Consider the following 13,442-nt stretch of genomic DNA (forward strand, 5'->3'; position numbering starts at 1 on the left):
TTTTATTTATTTATTTGAGAGAGAGAGTGAGAGAGAGAAAGAGCACAGAGGGGGGAGCGGGAGAGGGAGAAGCAGACTCCCCGCTGAGCAGGGAGCCCGATGCGGGACTCCATCCCGGGACTCCAGGATCATGACCTGAGCCGAAGGCAGTCGCCTAACCAACTGAGCCACCCAGGCGCCCCAGTTTATTTGCTTTTTGAGCTTCATTTCTTGATCACTGTATTTTCAGCTATTTGTATGTGCTCAGGTGGTTTGGTAAGGCGGAGCAAGAGTTAACCAGTAAAGTTTATTGCTACCATTTTATTTATTTAAGTCACATAGGGAATACTTTTTCTTATAAAGAGACCTGTTTTCTTTATTAAGTTAACAAGTTAAAGCAATTGACCAAGACCTGTATTAAGGCTACCTCTTATGGGCAGATTTTCATTTCCTATATTTTCCTTCTTTTACCCTTGGCTAAACTAACAGAATATGTGGACCCCAAAATAGAACACCAAATATTTACTTATAATCTGACACGTTGATTTGTTGCCAAATGAAATCATAATGGTTTCCAGTCCCAAGAAGAGAGTGAAATTCTTTGGACTTTAACATAATAAGGAAGGGTCTTAAGTGTATTTGTTATAGAAGGAAGGGTCTTAATAATTGTTATTCAGTCGTTCTCAGAACAGACAGTTGTGTTGTTCCATCAGTGTCTGCAGCTGGTATTTCTAATTTTACAATAGAATTTCTATTCTTTCTTCTCCCAAGTAGAGAAGAGCTCTCCACTCTCAAGAATACACTGACTATACAATCCAAAGAGGCACCTTACACCTCTAATTTATCGATTTTGGCAAAGAACCAAGAAATGAAGTCACACCCCTTCTTTAAATCACTCTGTCACCCTCCAAAATTTGGCTTTTAAAAAACGAATTTGAAAACTCACTTTGGATAATCAATACAATGTTTTTTATCAGAAAAGAATGTAAAACGGAGCACTGTTGAGCATTAATCTTTGCCCCTAAATCCTTCCCACTGGGTACTATAGATTGTGTAATTAAATTGAAATTGAAAATCGAGTCCTTTTTTTTTTTTTCATTAAGCAAACTACGAATTGCACACCAATGTGAGAAATCAGGGCTGAAGTGGATGGAAAGCTCCAGCCTCCTAGCCAATAGCCAGCATGCATTTTTAGCCGACAGCGATTTTACCACACCTGAGCTCCGAGAACAAACAACTATTTGAGTTCTCTGGAGGAAATGCTGGATTCTTTCCTGTGTAATTCACTGGGGAAATTAGTATGCTTTTTTTAAAGTAACTTGTTAACGCAGCTTGTTTACGAGAAGAGGACAAAAATGACCAGTGAACCGCTTGGCAGCTTATGTCCCAGAATGGGATGAAAGCATGACCCATTTTTTCAGCTGTCTCTTTGGCAGTTCAGTGCTGCAACCATTTCCTCTCTGAAAAATGTTCCTTCTAGAGATGAAGTCTCCAGTAGGTTTTCTGGATAATTTTTACTATGGGAGATTAAAGACAATACCTTAGAATGCTACCAAAAATACCTTCGAAACCCCAACTAGAATACGGTCCCTACAGAATTGCAATATGGTACGTAAAACCTTTTCACTTCAACTTGGAAACTGCCTTCTCATAGAGAGACAAGGGAAACCTGTAGTAAATTAATACCTTCTGTGTATGCCTTTTAGTATAGTAGAAGATTGAAACCCGTTGTGAATTAATACTTTGTTTTTACACGGCGGGATGGCAAAGAGGGGCTCATTTCTTGTGGAGAGGATATGCACGTTGGGGAGAACATCCCCACCCAGACGCTGGCTGGGACGAAGGCTCGCCTTCACTGACGGCTCGGTTGAGAGAGAGCCGGCCCTGTGGGTGTGCCATGGAAGGCGTGAGCTCGTTCCTAGGCCTGTGGTAACAAACTCCCACCAACTGGGTGCTTTCAAACAACAGAAATGTGTTGTCTCAATTCTGGACACTAGAAGTCCAAAATCCAGTGGTCAGCAGGGCCCTGCCCCCCCCCAAACCTGTCAAACCTGTCCCTCCTTGCCTCATCCTGGCTGCTGGGGGCGGCCGGCAGTCCTTGGCCTTCCTTGACTTCCAGCTTCAGTCTCTGACTCTGTCCGCACGTCGCATACTCCCTGTGTGTCTCTTCTCCTCTTCTTTTTTTTTTTTTAAGATTTATTTTGTTTATCTGAGAGAGAAAGAGAAAAAGAAAGAGTGAGTGGGGGCAGGGGCAGAGGGAGAGAATCTTCAAGCAGATTCCCTGCTGAGCGCAGAGCCAGACTTGGGGGTCGATTTCATGATCCCGAGATCATGACCTGAGCCAAAACTAAGAGTCGACGCTTAACCAACTGAGCCACCCAGGTGCCCCATCTCGTGTCTTCTTATAAGGACACCAGCCATAAGGGGTTAGGGCCCATCCTAATGACCTCATCTTAACTTAATGACATCTGCAAATACCCTCTTTCCAAATAAGGTCACACTGATAGGTATCAGGAGTTAGGACCTGCGCATAGCTGTCTGGGGGACACAGTTCAACCATAAAAAGCTGGGGACCTCTAAGTGATCCTTGACCCCATCTCTCCCTCTGACCACTGAGCACTTCTGGTGTGAGCTCCTGACACCCCTCCATCCAGCTCCCCCTACGCCCAGCCCGCCACCCCTGCTTCCTCCAGACCCTCATCTTGCTTGCTCCCTGTGGCTCTCCTGCTTCCATCCACCACCTTCCCATTCGTCTTCCATGCTGCTCCTCTTTGCTTTCTAAAATACCAACCCTCTGTATCTCTCCTCTGCTGCAAAACAAAAATCAAACAGACACACCTCCCCCACATTTAGCAGTGATGACGACCCCTGCCTGTGCATTATACTCACACACGGAGCTTTGTTAGCACAAACCCTAAGACGGCACTCCTACCCCACCCCAAGAAATGCTAGATCAGGAGTTGGGTTCAGACCGAGCACAACCCTTCAACCAGGCCAAAAGGGGTCATATGCTTTAGAAGACCCCAGACATCACAAACGCAGAAATGCAAAGACTTCTTTTTTTCTTTTGAGCTTGGTGTTTTAAAGTTTACACTCAATGGAGCACTCATAAAATAGCAGGGCAGGACAGAGCAGCTGAGTTGGGCCCTCTCGTCCAGTGGGGTGGGGTTGGGTTGAGAGAGAAGAAATCAGCCTGTGCCCTTTGAAACCAAGGAAGGAGGGACTGCTGTAGCATCAGGAAAGCTACCCCTCATCCTCTGAAGTGGGAGGATGTGGAGGCAGACAACGTCCCTCAGGTAAGTGTGCTTCTGCCCTTCCCTCCGCCTTGGAGGTAGGTGGAGTGTGGGGGTACACTTTCAGGCGGTACTTAGAACTGCCTGCCAATCCCGAGGGGTCAGAAAACTGAGGTATGAGGCAAGTGAACGCACTCTCCACCACCGGCCGGGAACCTGAAGAGCCTGAGTCATCCACCTCCTTCATCTCTGGCCTGCCTATGGCTTCTGCCCTGTCTTCCTCCTGAAGGTCCACGGACCACTGTGGTCCTTAGTGGCAGGGTGGCTCCAGGAGAGAATGGGTCTCCTATAGCCTCCAGGCCCAGAGCAGTCCCTCCTGACTTGCTGCAGACCCTGGGTGGAAATGAGGGGCCTGTATTGGGGGTATTGCTTACTTTGAAACTTCTAAATATTTAGACACACAGTATGTGGGCCTCCGTTCATACTCTTGCTCTGGGCCCAAAAGTATTGGGAATGATTCTGCTCAGACACCTGCAGCTTTAAAACTTAATATGTGATTCTCATAAAAAGCCCAGGTTGAACCCACTCATATATTATTTATCGGATAAAACCCTAACCTTTGAGTATGAAATCCAAGGCCCTGTGACCTCATAATCCTTTGGACAGCATGCTCCCCACCTCCCTAGACTTATTTCCCATTCTGCTCCTTTAAGTAAAAGTATTGTGTTATATAAAACTGTTCCACCAACACACTAACCCCTTTTCCTGAATATGCAAAATTTACTCATATTCCAAGGCCTAACTTAAATACCGCTTCTTCCACAAAACTTTCCTTTATCATGTAGCTAAGAAAAATTTCTCCCTCTCCTATGCTCCCATATTACTTTTCAGCCCTTTTGCTACAGATCCTTGCATTTTCTACTCTACATTCCAATTATTTGTCCCTATATGATTTTGTAACTGGACAGTCTCATCCTAAAGAGACAAAGTCAGGTTTGGTTCATTTCAGTGTCTACCGTTAGACCTTGCATGACATAAACACCTGACCAATTGCTGGTCAAATGTAAATTTTTCAAGTCATCAATTATTATCCTGGTAGCCACAGGGACTGCTAAATGTGGGCAGCCCACTATCTATACACGGTACTGCTCTAAACTATTGCGTCATTCATTCTCACATGGCAGGAACCAGGCATTGTCCTTTGCCATCCCCAGCAAGGAATCTCAACCAGAAACAGAAAGGATAAGCTAAGAGTGCACATGGTCTCTGCGAATAATGGTCACACTGTCAGAGGGGTGAAAGAATTGAAGGGCAGGGAGACCCACACCTCTATTTTATCTTGTGTCCACATTCCATCACAGCCTGTAGAATGTTAAATGGTTTGCTTGGGTCAAGACATGAGCATCTGATTTTTTTTCTCGAATGTAAGGATGGCAGTGCCATTCACTGCTACCTTTTCAGTGTAGCATGAACTTTACAACTTCTAAATTTAGAGTGGGATTATATTACCTCGCACTATTCTTATCAAAATGGCCATGCACTCAAGGAGACAACTTTGACCCAAAGAGAGTTTCTCACTGCAAGTTTAGCACTAATGGAACTCGGAAAGATCCCATCCCCCTAATTCTCTTTTAAGATTACCTTCCAGAACTGGAAGTTGTGCTTTAGAAAAACTATCCAATTTATGAGCCTTTTTAAAGAATGTTTGAAAGCAAGACTGAAAGAATCCCAGAGTGGTAGTAGCATGCATAGTGGTTAACAAAGAAAGATTTATAAAAGATGAGCTTTATTGAAGGTCAGACGACTTCCTATCTAGAAAATACTTCGGTGTAAATGTCAAAAGGCTGGGGCTCACCTCTTTAATTGGAAGCCAAGGAAATTAAAATACTGTGTAAGGGTGGCTCAGGAAACAGACAACAGAGGGCGGTCTGTGGAAATATACCACTGAGACAGAGGGAGGATGAGAAAATGGCCCTCGCGTACTTTAAAAGCATGAACACTAGAAGCAAATAATGACTGAGATTAAGAGAATTGTTTATTAGCAACACTGCGTGATCTACTAGCAATCAAATATGCAGATGGCTCTCACTCAAGCGCTCAAAGTGCTTCTGAATAATTGCAACCAGTGATTGTGCCAACCGCTCAATGCTCCATCTTGTTTATTTGTCACAACAACGCTAGGAGGATACATATTTTAATCTCCTTTTTCTACAGGTGGAAACTCAAGCTTGAAAGGTTTCGTAATTTTTCAGGTTTTGCAATGCTTTGCACTAAATTATTAATAATAACAGTTAAAGCTATTATTAGGTGCTTAATGGGCTTTCAGTGTGTAGGCACTAGGCTCAATTTTACATAAAATTAACTCATTTAAACCTCACAGCAGTAATCTTGCAAGGTAGGTACAAATCAAGGGATTCATGGCTCATTAAGTAGCTTGCCCAAGATCGCACACCAGGATTAAGTAATAGAACTCTACCGTGTAAGTCCCGGCCACTATTCTATGCTGTTTTAGATACCTTTATTTAAAGGCACATGGCTGGTGAGTGGCAGAGTTGGAATCAGAATCCAGGTATTTATCATTCTGAATTCCTTTCTCTTTTGTTATTGGTCTATATTGCTGCTTGTTCTGGAAGTTTTTCTATTAACTAAGTGGTCCCACCATGACCACCCTAATCCAGCACCCTAATTTTGACACGAACGCTGAAGCAACTGGTTATGAGAATTTAGAATACAGATATTTGTGATGGTAAGTTTTTTCCCCCCAAAGCATCAAGATGAGCATATACTCATGCTGGGGTTCCTGTGAAGCATTAAATTACCTTTTAAATTAAGTAAGTGAAAAACCAAGTGAATCTGGTCTAAGAGAAAAACTATTTTGTTACCTGAAAAGAGATTAAAAACTGAGGGGAAAAAAAAGTATACATTGGGATAATCTGCTGCCCACTGCCAATTTTCCTCAGCAGATGCCAAACAGAAACACCATGAACATAAAACAGAATGGAAGTAGACCAACTATAAAATGTTCTCTTGTTCCTTTATTTTCAGAAAAGTACCTTACTTCTAAAAACTCTTTCATAAGTTCTTCATTCTTAGTTATAACTGTGTCTTTGTATATACACTCATGTGAGAAAACCTGGGATATTGAAGCTCCCAGAAATGTAGCCAAAATGTAGCATCTCTTAAAAAGAACAAAAACAGCTAATCTGCCATCTCGTGTAAACGAAGCATACCACCATAAGATGCTACCATCCAATAAGCCAGTGAAATGTAGTCCATGAATGATTTTCTCAGCAATCTGTTTTCCTTCTTTTTCTTCCCCTCTTTTGAGTTGTTCTAATCACATCCCTCCCTCCTTGCTAGCACTTGGAGCTAAAGATGAATAACTTGGGTAACAGGCATTTTTCAGCTTAGCAGATTTTATGAGCAAAATGGTTAGCGCCCTCATTTGGGATTATTCTCTCCACACGGAGCAAGGATTATCGGCAGCCAAGTTCTAGGTGCCAGGAGCACAATGAGCAGCATTCCCCAACTCAAACACCACCTCCGAGGGGAACATCTCTTTTTCATTTCTAGGATTAAAGCTTTGATCAAAATGGACCACGGAGCCAATGTGTCATGATATTTTAGTGTATACTCGAAACCGCAGGGTTTGGTTTGGTTTGGTTTTTGTCTACCTTTAAACTACTTTACCCATATTACTCTTTCTCCTCATGATAAGCAACTAAGACATCAAGTGAACACTTGATATCTTCTGGAGTAGTGGGAAATAGGCGCTTGAGGAGTCATCATTTTGAGTAAAAGTGGCTGGTTGACATAAAAATTTGTGTTTTAAGAAGTAGTGATCAAGGGATCAGAAATATTTTTGTAGTGTATACCTATCATTGCTTAATTCAGATGTACTCCATATAATGATTCTAAAAGGCTATTTCCTTTGTATTTTAAAACTTTTAGACACTGTTTAAACTTTATCAGTTAGAATTTCACTATTTCCAACATTTGACCACAATACATATTTCTAAAAGCCCCCAAAAGAAAAAAATGACAAGAAGTGGTCATTAATACTAGACCAACTCTGCAGAATCCATGTTTTATGTAGTTTAGACCCCTCAGGGCAGATCCCCCTGGGTATCCATCAAGAGATTTCTTTTTTATTTTGTGTGAACTTTTGTGCATAACTGCATTTTGTTGAGGAAATGTTCCTTGGTCTTTGTCAGAATCTCAGGAGTGAAAGAAAGTGTCCTGGAGAGTTTTTTCTACCTCTCAGTAGAGAGAGAACGTGATCCCACTTAATTTCTTTTATTATGCGTAAATTGAAACCAATTTCATTTCAACTTTATTTTGTAAAGTAGCACTTACCAGAGAACCAATTTCTGTTCTTGTAAAATATACAGAGAAGTAGTGAAAATTCAGAGTACCAGTAAGGATCCTCGTAAAAGCTACTTTGTGTTTATTATCCTTACTGTGGAAAAAGTTATTATCCACAGAAGTGTTATGTTACATTCCGTGGTCAGTCATCAAACAAGGAAGGAATAAACACGATTCTTCACTGTTTCATCATGGGTATGCGCCTTGCTCAAAATGTATTAAAGGGGAGTATTTTCATCATGCTATTACTGAATAATTAAATTAGGCCAATGTTCTGTGGATGTGGAATAATGTAATTTACTTTGTTGAATGATTAGCCAATCAGATTTCTCTCATTTTCTAAGGCAATGGATTGACTAAAATGTGACCATAAACAAAATAGATTTTATTAAGCATAATCTACTTTGTAAACAAATGAAATTAATTCTTTGCCTGACCTAAAGCTTTGAAAATGAAAGACCAAAATTGAACACATGCTTCCAATTTTGGTTCTGTTACTAAGATGACACTTAATATAAAAGTTACAATTTAACTTCCCCTCAAGTATTCCATACTTGATACTAAATGACTCTTAGAAATATGTTCATCAACAGATGGGAGCCACTTATGGCCTCATAAACTCCAAAGCAAGTGAAATTATCTCAGCAAAATAGAAAGATTACAAGGAAGCTTTATCTGGTTATCTCAGAGATGATTAATGCATTGCATATTGGTTCAATGGCGCAATGAATATTGACAGATAACCACCCTTCCTCATAGGAAAGAAATACGGAGGAGATGAATGCTACTCATGTATATTTTTAATCAATCAATAAGCAATTTCAGTACGTGCCCTATGCTTGGAGCTGAGCTCAGTGTGACGAGATGTGGAGGAGAGTGGCAGCACCGACCCTCTCCTAAAGGGATTGTCTGTCTTGGAAGAGAAGACTAACACGCCTTCAGTGCTGCACAGGGTGACAGACTGTGTTATTGCTTACTTGCTCTTAACCACCCAGTATAGATACTGTGGGAGTTCGGAGACGTCAACAATCAACGAAAAGTGGCCAGGCAAGAAGGATCATGGAGAACTTGAAACCAACCTGATTTAGATTTGATTCAGTGGGAAATACAATGCGCTGGCAGCGAAGTTTTGGGAATTGAGAAATGATCTCAGGAAAATTAGTGTGGAATTTTCTTAAAACCATATCCTGTATTTTTCTTTTTGCTCTGTCTCCAGTGGTACCAGCCACCAGTCTCTCTCCAGGCCACTCTGCTTCCCTGTCCTACCACGCCCCCCAGTCCATTCGCCACTGGGCCGGGAGAGTGAGCTTTATAAAACGTCAGTCACATCATGTTATTGCCCAGTCTGAAACCTCCAGTGGCTAATATTACACTTCTGATGAGATGCAGCTTCCTTCCCATGATCTCCACCATCTGATTTTCCTACGAGATATGGTCCCACCCTCCTCTTTGGTTTCATCCTGTATCACTGTGCCCTTCCCGCATATGCGAAGCCACACAGGCCCTACCCTCCATCCTTCCACCTGGCCTGGTTCATCCCCATGCGAGCACCCTTTGCGCTCCCTGCCCCTGCCTAAAACGTTTGTCATTCAGATCTCTGCTCCGGTAGCTTCTCCCCAAATAGATCTTCCCTTGCCGTCTATTTCATACAGTCTCTCCATTCCTCCCCCCGTCCCCCGCTACTCACACTCTATCACTCAGGCTGCTTTACAGTTTGTTTCACACTTACCACCATTGACATTTTTCTTGTCTATTCATTTGTTTATTTGTCCATTACCTACCTCCACCCACAAGAACATAAGTACCACGAGAGCAGGACCCTTCTCAGAGTTGTTTGCCCCAGTGTTAGACAATACACAGATTACATGCTCAGTAAATACATCTCAAATGAATGCCTTGCTTAATTCATTCTGCGGGCAGCCAGTGACAGTAGTGAGCCTGAAAAAAATGTGTGCTATATAGACGGTGGGAGTGAACACGTTAGAAAAAAAATGAACAGAATTTGGTGTCTGAATATGGGAAGTGAAGTTACTGTCTAAGACAAAGATTAACACGAGGCCCCCGGGGTTCCCGCAGAAGGGCAATACTCTCAGCAGAAATATAAAAGTCGTGGTTAAAAGCCACATTTTATGAGTATATACTGCATATCGGGCATTATGTATGTATTTCATTTATTTTTCACAACTCCATTAGGTAGGCATCATTTTCCGTTTTATAGATGGGAGGCTGAGTCGACTACCACCAAGTTGTTCAGTTAGAGATCTTATTCCAGTGAGTGCGGTTGATTTGGTAGAAAAGTACTGGTGTAATTAATAGTAATTGACAATTGCACGTTAAGCAACGTGTGTATATTCATCCAACACCCACTCTCACCACTCATCCTTTCCCTACGGCCTCGGTCCAGGAGCTTTCCTTTAACTTTAAAGGGGACTGGAGCCCTGCCAGGGGTTAAGACAGGCAAGCTGACCCTCCCCTGCCATTTAGTATCAATATGCCCCTCCTCGCTCAGGAGGGAGCATGCTCTGATCCTAGGAATCTCAGTGGATGGATCATGAGTCACAGGTGAGGCAAGAGGGTTTTCCCATCGGTCTGAGAACTGATCTAGAAGTTCAAGTCTTGTCTTTGGTGTTCACAGGTGGATGATGCTCAAATCCACCCACTTTCAGTTACCATGCTGGCTATAGGCTAGTTACCAATGGCCTTCAGTTATGGGAGACCTTAAGAAAATCCCCTGTGTGGAGCCTGACACTTCCTTCCCCCTGGTTGTGCACAGTTTTCCCTTGTGTGGGGAGTAAATGGAATCAACAAGCTGTGATATTATTTCTGAGCAAGGTACGCCGAGATGTGTTTGTTCCTTCCAAGGAGCAGATTACAGAATTCTAGTGAGGCAAGGGAGGTGATGACGCCATGTCTGAAGGACCTTCAGAGAATTATGCTTGCTGGCTTGATGATATCAGTGCCTCTATAAATAGGTCAGACAGAAAATCCTGTCCATCAGTGACTGGATATAAGAGAATTGTGGTTGGATATCAACACGAGCCCTCCCCTCCCACTTGGCATTGTTGTTCCCAGGGCTTAAGTAGCTTTGGACTAGTACGTAATGGGTGGTGGAAGAAGCATTTCCCCAGGCATATGCTGCTTCCCAGGACTTGGACTTTGCCTAAAGAAAGCAATGGAAAGGGTTGGATGACCCCCAGCACCACCACCCACCTTGGCCAGGGTCCCATTCGCACTTACCAAGGCTGGGCTACAGATGGCAGGTGCCTCTCTGTGATCCTCCCATGTCCACTAGGAGCTCATTCTACACCAGCTCTGGGGAACGAGGTTGTACAGACACTGAAGACTCCCAGGCACTGGGATCAGGACCAGTGCCACTCATACCTGGCATTGCGAAGAAAGTGAGACCCAAAGGAGAATCCATGGCCAAGGCCATTGATGCTTCTTCGTAGACATTTCCGTGATATCTTGAATCAAGTAGAATGACCTTCAGGAGAAACAGCTCATTTTGGAGAACGCAAAAAGCTTCAAAATTTAGATTAAAATAATACCGTTAAGATAAAATTGATAAAATTGAATGCATGAAGAGACGAGACCTACAAATATGCATTTTGATCATCACTTTGTTTCGGTAGAGATCTGTTCCTTCTGATGCCCTCATCTCGTAACTCACTCTACTGCCCCTTGCCTCTCTGTCCTTCTCCTTTGCTGTGAGTTTATGTCTTACTTCCTCCCTTGGCATTCCTTCTCACGCTGAAATCCCCTAAGGAAACCCCGGTCAGCGTGGCCTCAGGATCGCCCTGCCCTGATCTGGTGCCTAAGGCAACTCTCTCTTCTTAGTACAGGGCCCAGGTGAGCCCCGGGAGCACTGAAGTCTGAGGGGCCTGCTCTGGACTGAGAGGGTTGGGCCAGGCTTTGGGGAGGCAGCCTTGGGTAAAGCTGAGTTGTCAAATATGCAGGCAAGTAAGCCAGGGGGCCTGTGTGTCGCTCAAAGGTGCTGACACAGGCAAATCTGATCTGGGACTGGCAGATGCTTAACCAAATAAGACAAATGGAATGTGTTCCCGCCAGTGTCACTGTGGTTCTCACAGCGTGGCCTTTCCCAGAGCTCAGGTGGCTTTGGACTGGTAGGCAATGGATGGGAACGAAATAGGCCCTCAAGTATACGCCACTTCTTGGGACTGAGTTCTCGCCCACGCCGATGCCCTCACCTCCGCCATTGCCTTGACGCAGCTATTCTCTTGGACTCTGCATCTCTTTAAGGCTGATGTTATTTTTTTTCTCTCTTTACCAATAACGAGCCAAAGCTCTCCGTGTTTTCCAGTCTACAACCAAGAGGGGAGATGGATTAATGGACTTAGCTAGCCACTGTCCACACACCTGAGCAGAACGATTGCTCCGAAGTTTCCCACTGGCTGCCAGATGGCCTACGGATCAGCTGCCCTGAAAGCTGGTGCTCACTCCTACTTAGTGTCCACCCCCACCACTTCGTACAGGAACAGAGCCTGTTGCTCTGGTCATTTCAGCCTGGAGCTGGGAAGGCAGGCCTTCTGCATGAGATGCCCGGTGTCAAGGGAAAACCAGAGAAGAAAGGCACAGAGAAAGGACGTGTTAACATTTGGAGAAACCTACTGTATGTCAGACACTGTACTAGGCACTTCGAAGCTGCATTTATCTAATACATTCTCAAAAAGACTCCTTTTTCTGCTGCCACCAGAGTGTCAGAATCAGAGGGCTAAGATTTTAGGATGGCCTTGGGTAAATGGGTCCAAAGAGGCTTTTTTGCTCAAAGTTGGTTCTATGTCATAGGACTGCCTGCTCTGGGCAAGAGAATTCTTACAAATCTGTGTAGTCTAGTTCAGGTCACTAGGACGAGATTCCATAAGGGGTTCCTTTTCTCGGCCTTATTTTATACATATGTACACAAACTCACGCCATGCATATTTCCAAAGGGCAAGTGACACTTCCAAAGAGCAAGGTGTTTGGGATCCTGGATGCCAGCCAATATGCCATCACTTCCATTTCAACATGGCCAAGAACAAATATTAGGATTCTCGCTTTAAAAATGGGAAAACAGACCCAGAATGTTAATTGACTTCCTGTAACAACCCTGGCTCTGCCTTTGCAATATCCTCTCATCTCTTAATATTTCCTTGCATTTTGGCCAGACTTCCAGCTGACTACCAACACCTGCGACTCACTGCCTGAAGGAGTTCACCCTGGCTTCCTGCAGAGCAGGCTAGAATTGCCAGACCTCTTCCCTGTAGGAGCCTCCAACCATGGCTGATGGGATTTGGTGGGATAACTCTGGAGCTCTGAAAATTTCCCCAGTGGAACTGAGATCCAGTTCCTACTGTGCTAACTTTCTTGAAAATTCACCCTATCCTCTCTGCCGTCTCTTCCCTACCTTACTTTCCTTTTCTTCTACAAGTATTTGCTAGAATCAACTCCAAATTAGCCACTTGCCTCAAATCTTTGACTCAAGGTCTGCTCCCAGGGAAACACAAATAAAGACACTGACCTAAAATCACCCAATAATAGGTGGAGAGCCTGGTTGATCTGACTCAAAATTAAATGTTCTTTATACTTCTTGGATCTGTCCAGCCACCATGTTCCTGGCCTCACAACGGCTTTCTTCTCTCTTGCACTTACATCTCCATCCTATGGAAGCAGCCTAGCCTCCTACTCCACTGATGACCCAGGGCTCTGGCCCTTCCTGGCCCCCTGGTCCACCCTGAGTTGGTCCCCAATTCCAGTATCATCTCATGGATTCATTTCCCTTCCTTGATAATCCATACCTCTAACGAGAGAAAAGAAAGAAAAAGAAAGAAAGAAAGAAAGAAAGAAAGAAAGAAAGAAAGAAAGAAA

At 43.6% G+C, this 13,442-nt stretch overlaps 1 protein-coding gene across 1 annotated transcript in view; it reads left to right on the forward strand.

Annotated features, from left to right (window-relative positions):
- Nucleotides 1–13,442, forward strand: part of CHST9 (carbohydrate sulfotransferase 9) — a 244,300-nt gene that overhangs the window by 218,503 nt on the left and 12,355 nt on the right. The gene's annotated exons all lie outside the window — the stretch shown is intronic.

Source organism: Neomonachus schauinslandi, chromosome 14 (assembly GCF_002201575.2).
Source record: "Neomonachus schauinslandi chromosome 14, ASM220157v2, whole genome shotgun sequence".
In the NCBI taxonomy this organism is placed as follows: Eukaryota; Metazoa; Chordata; class Mammalia; order Carnivora; family Phocidae; genus Neomonachus; species Neomonachus schauinslandi.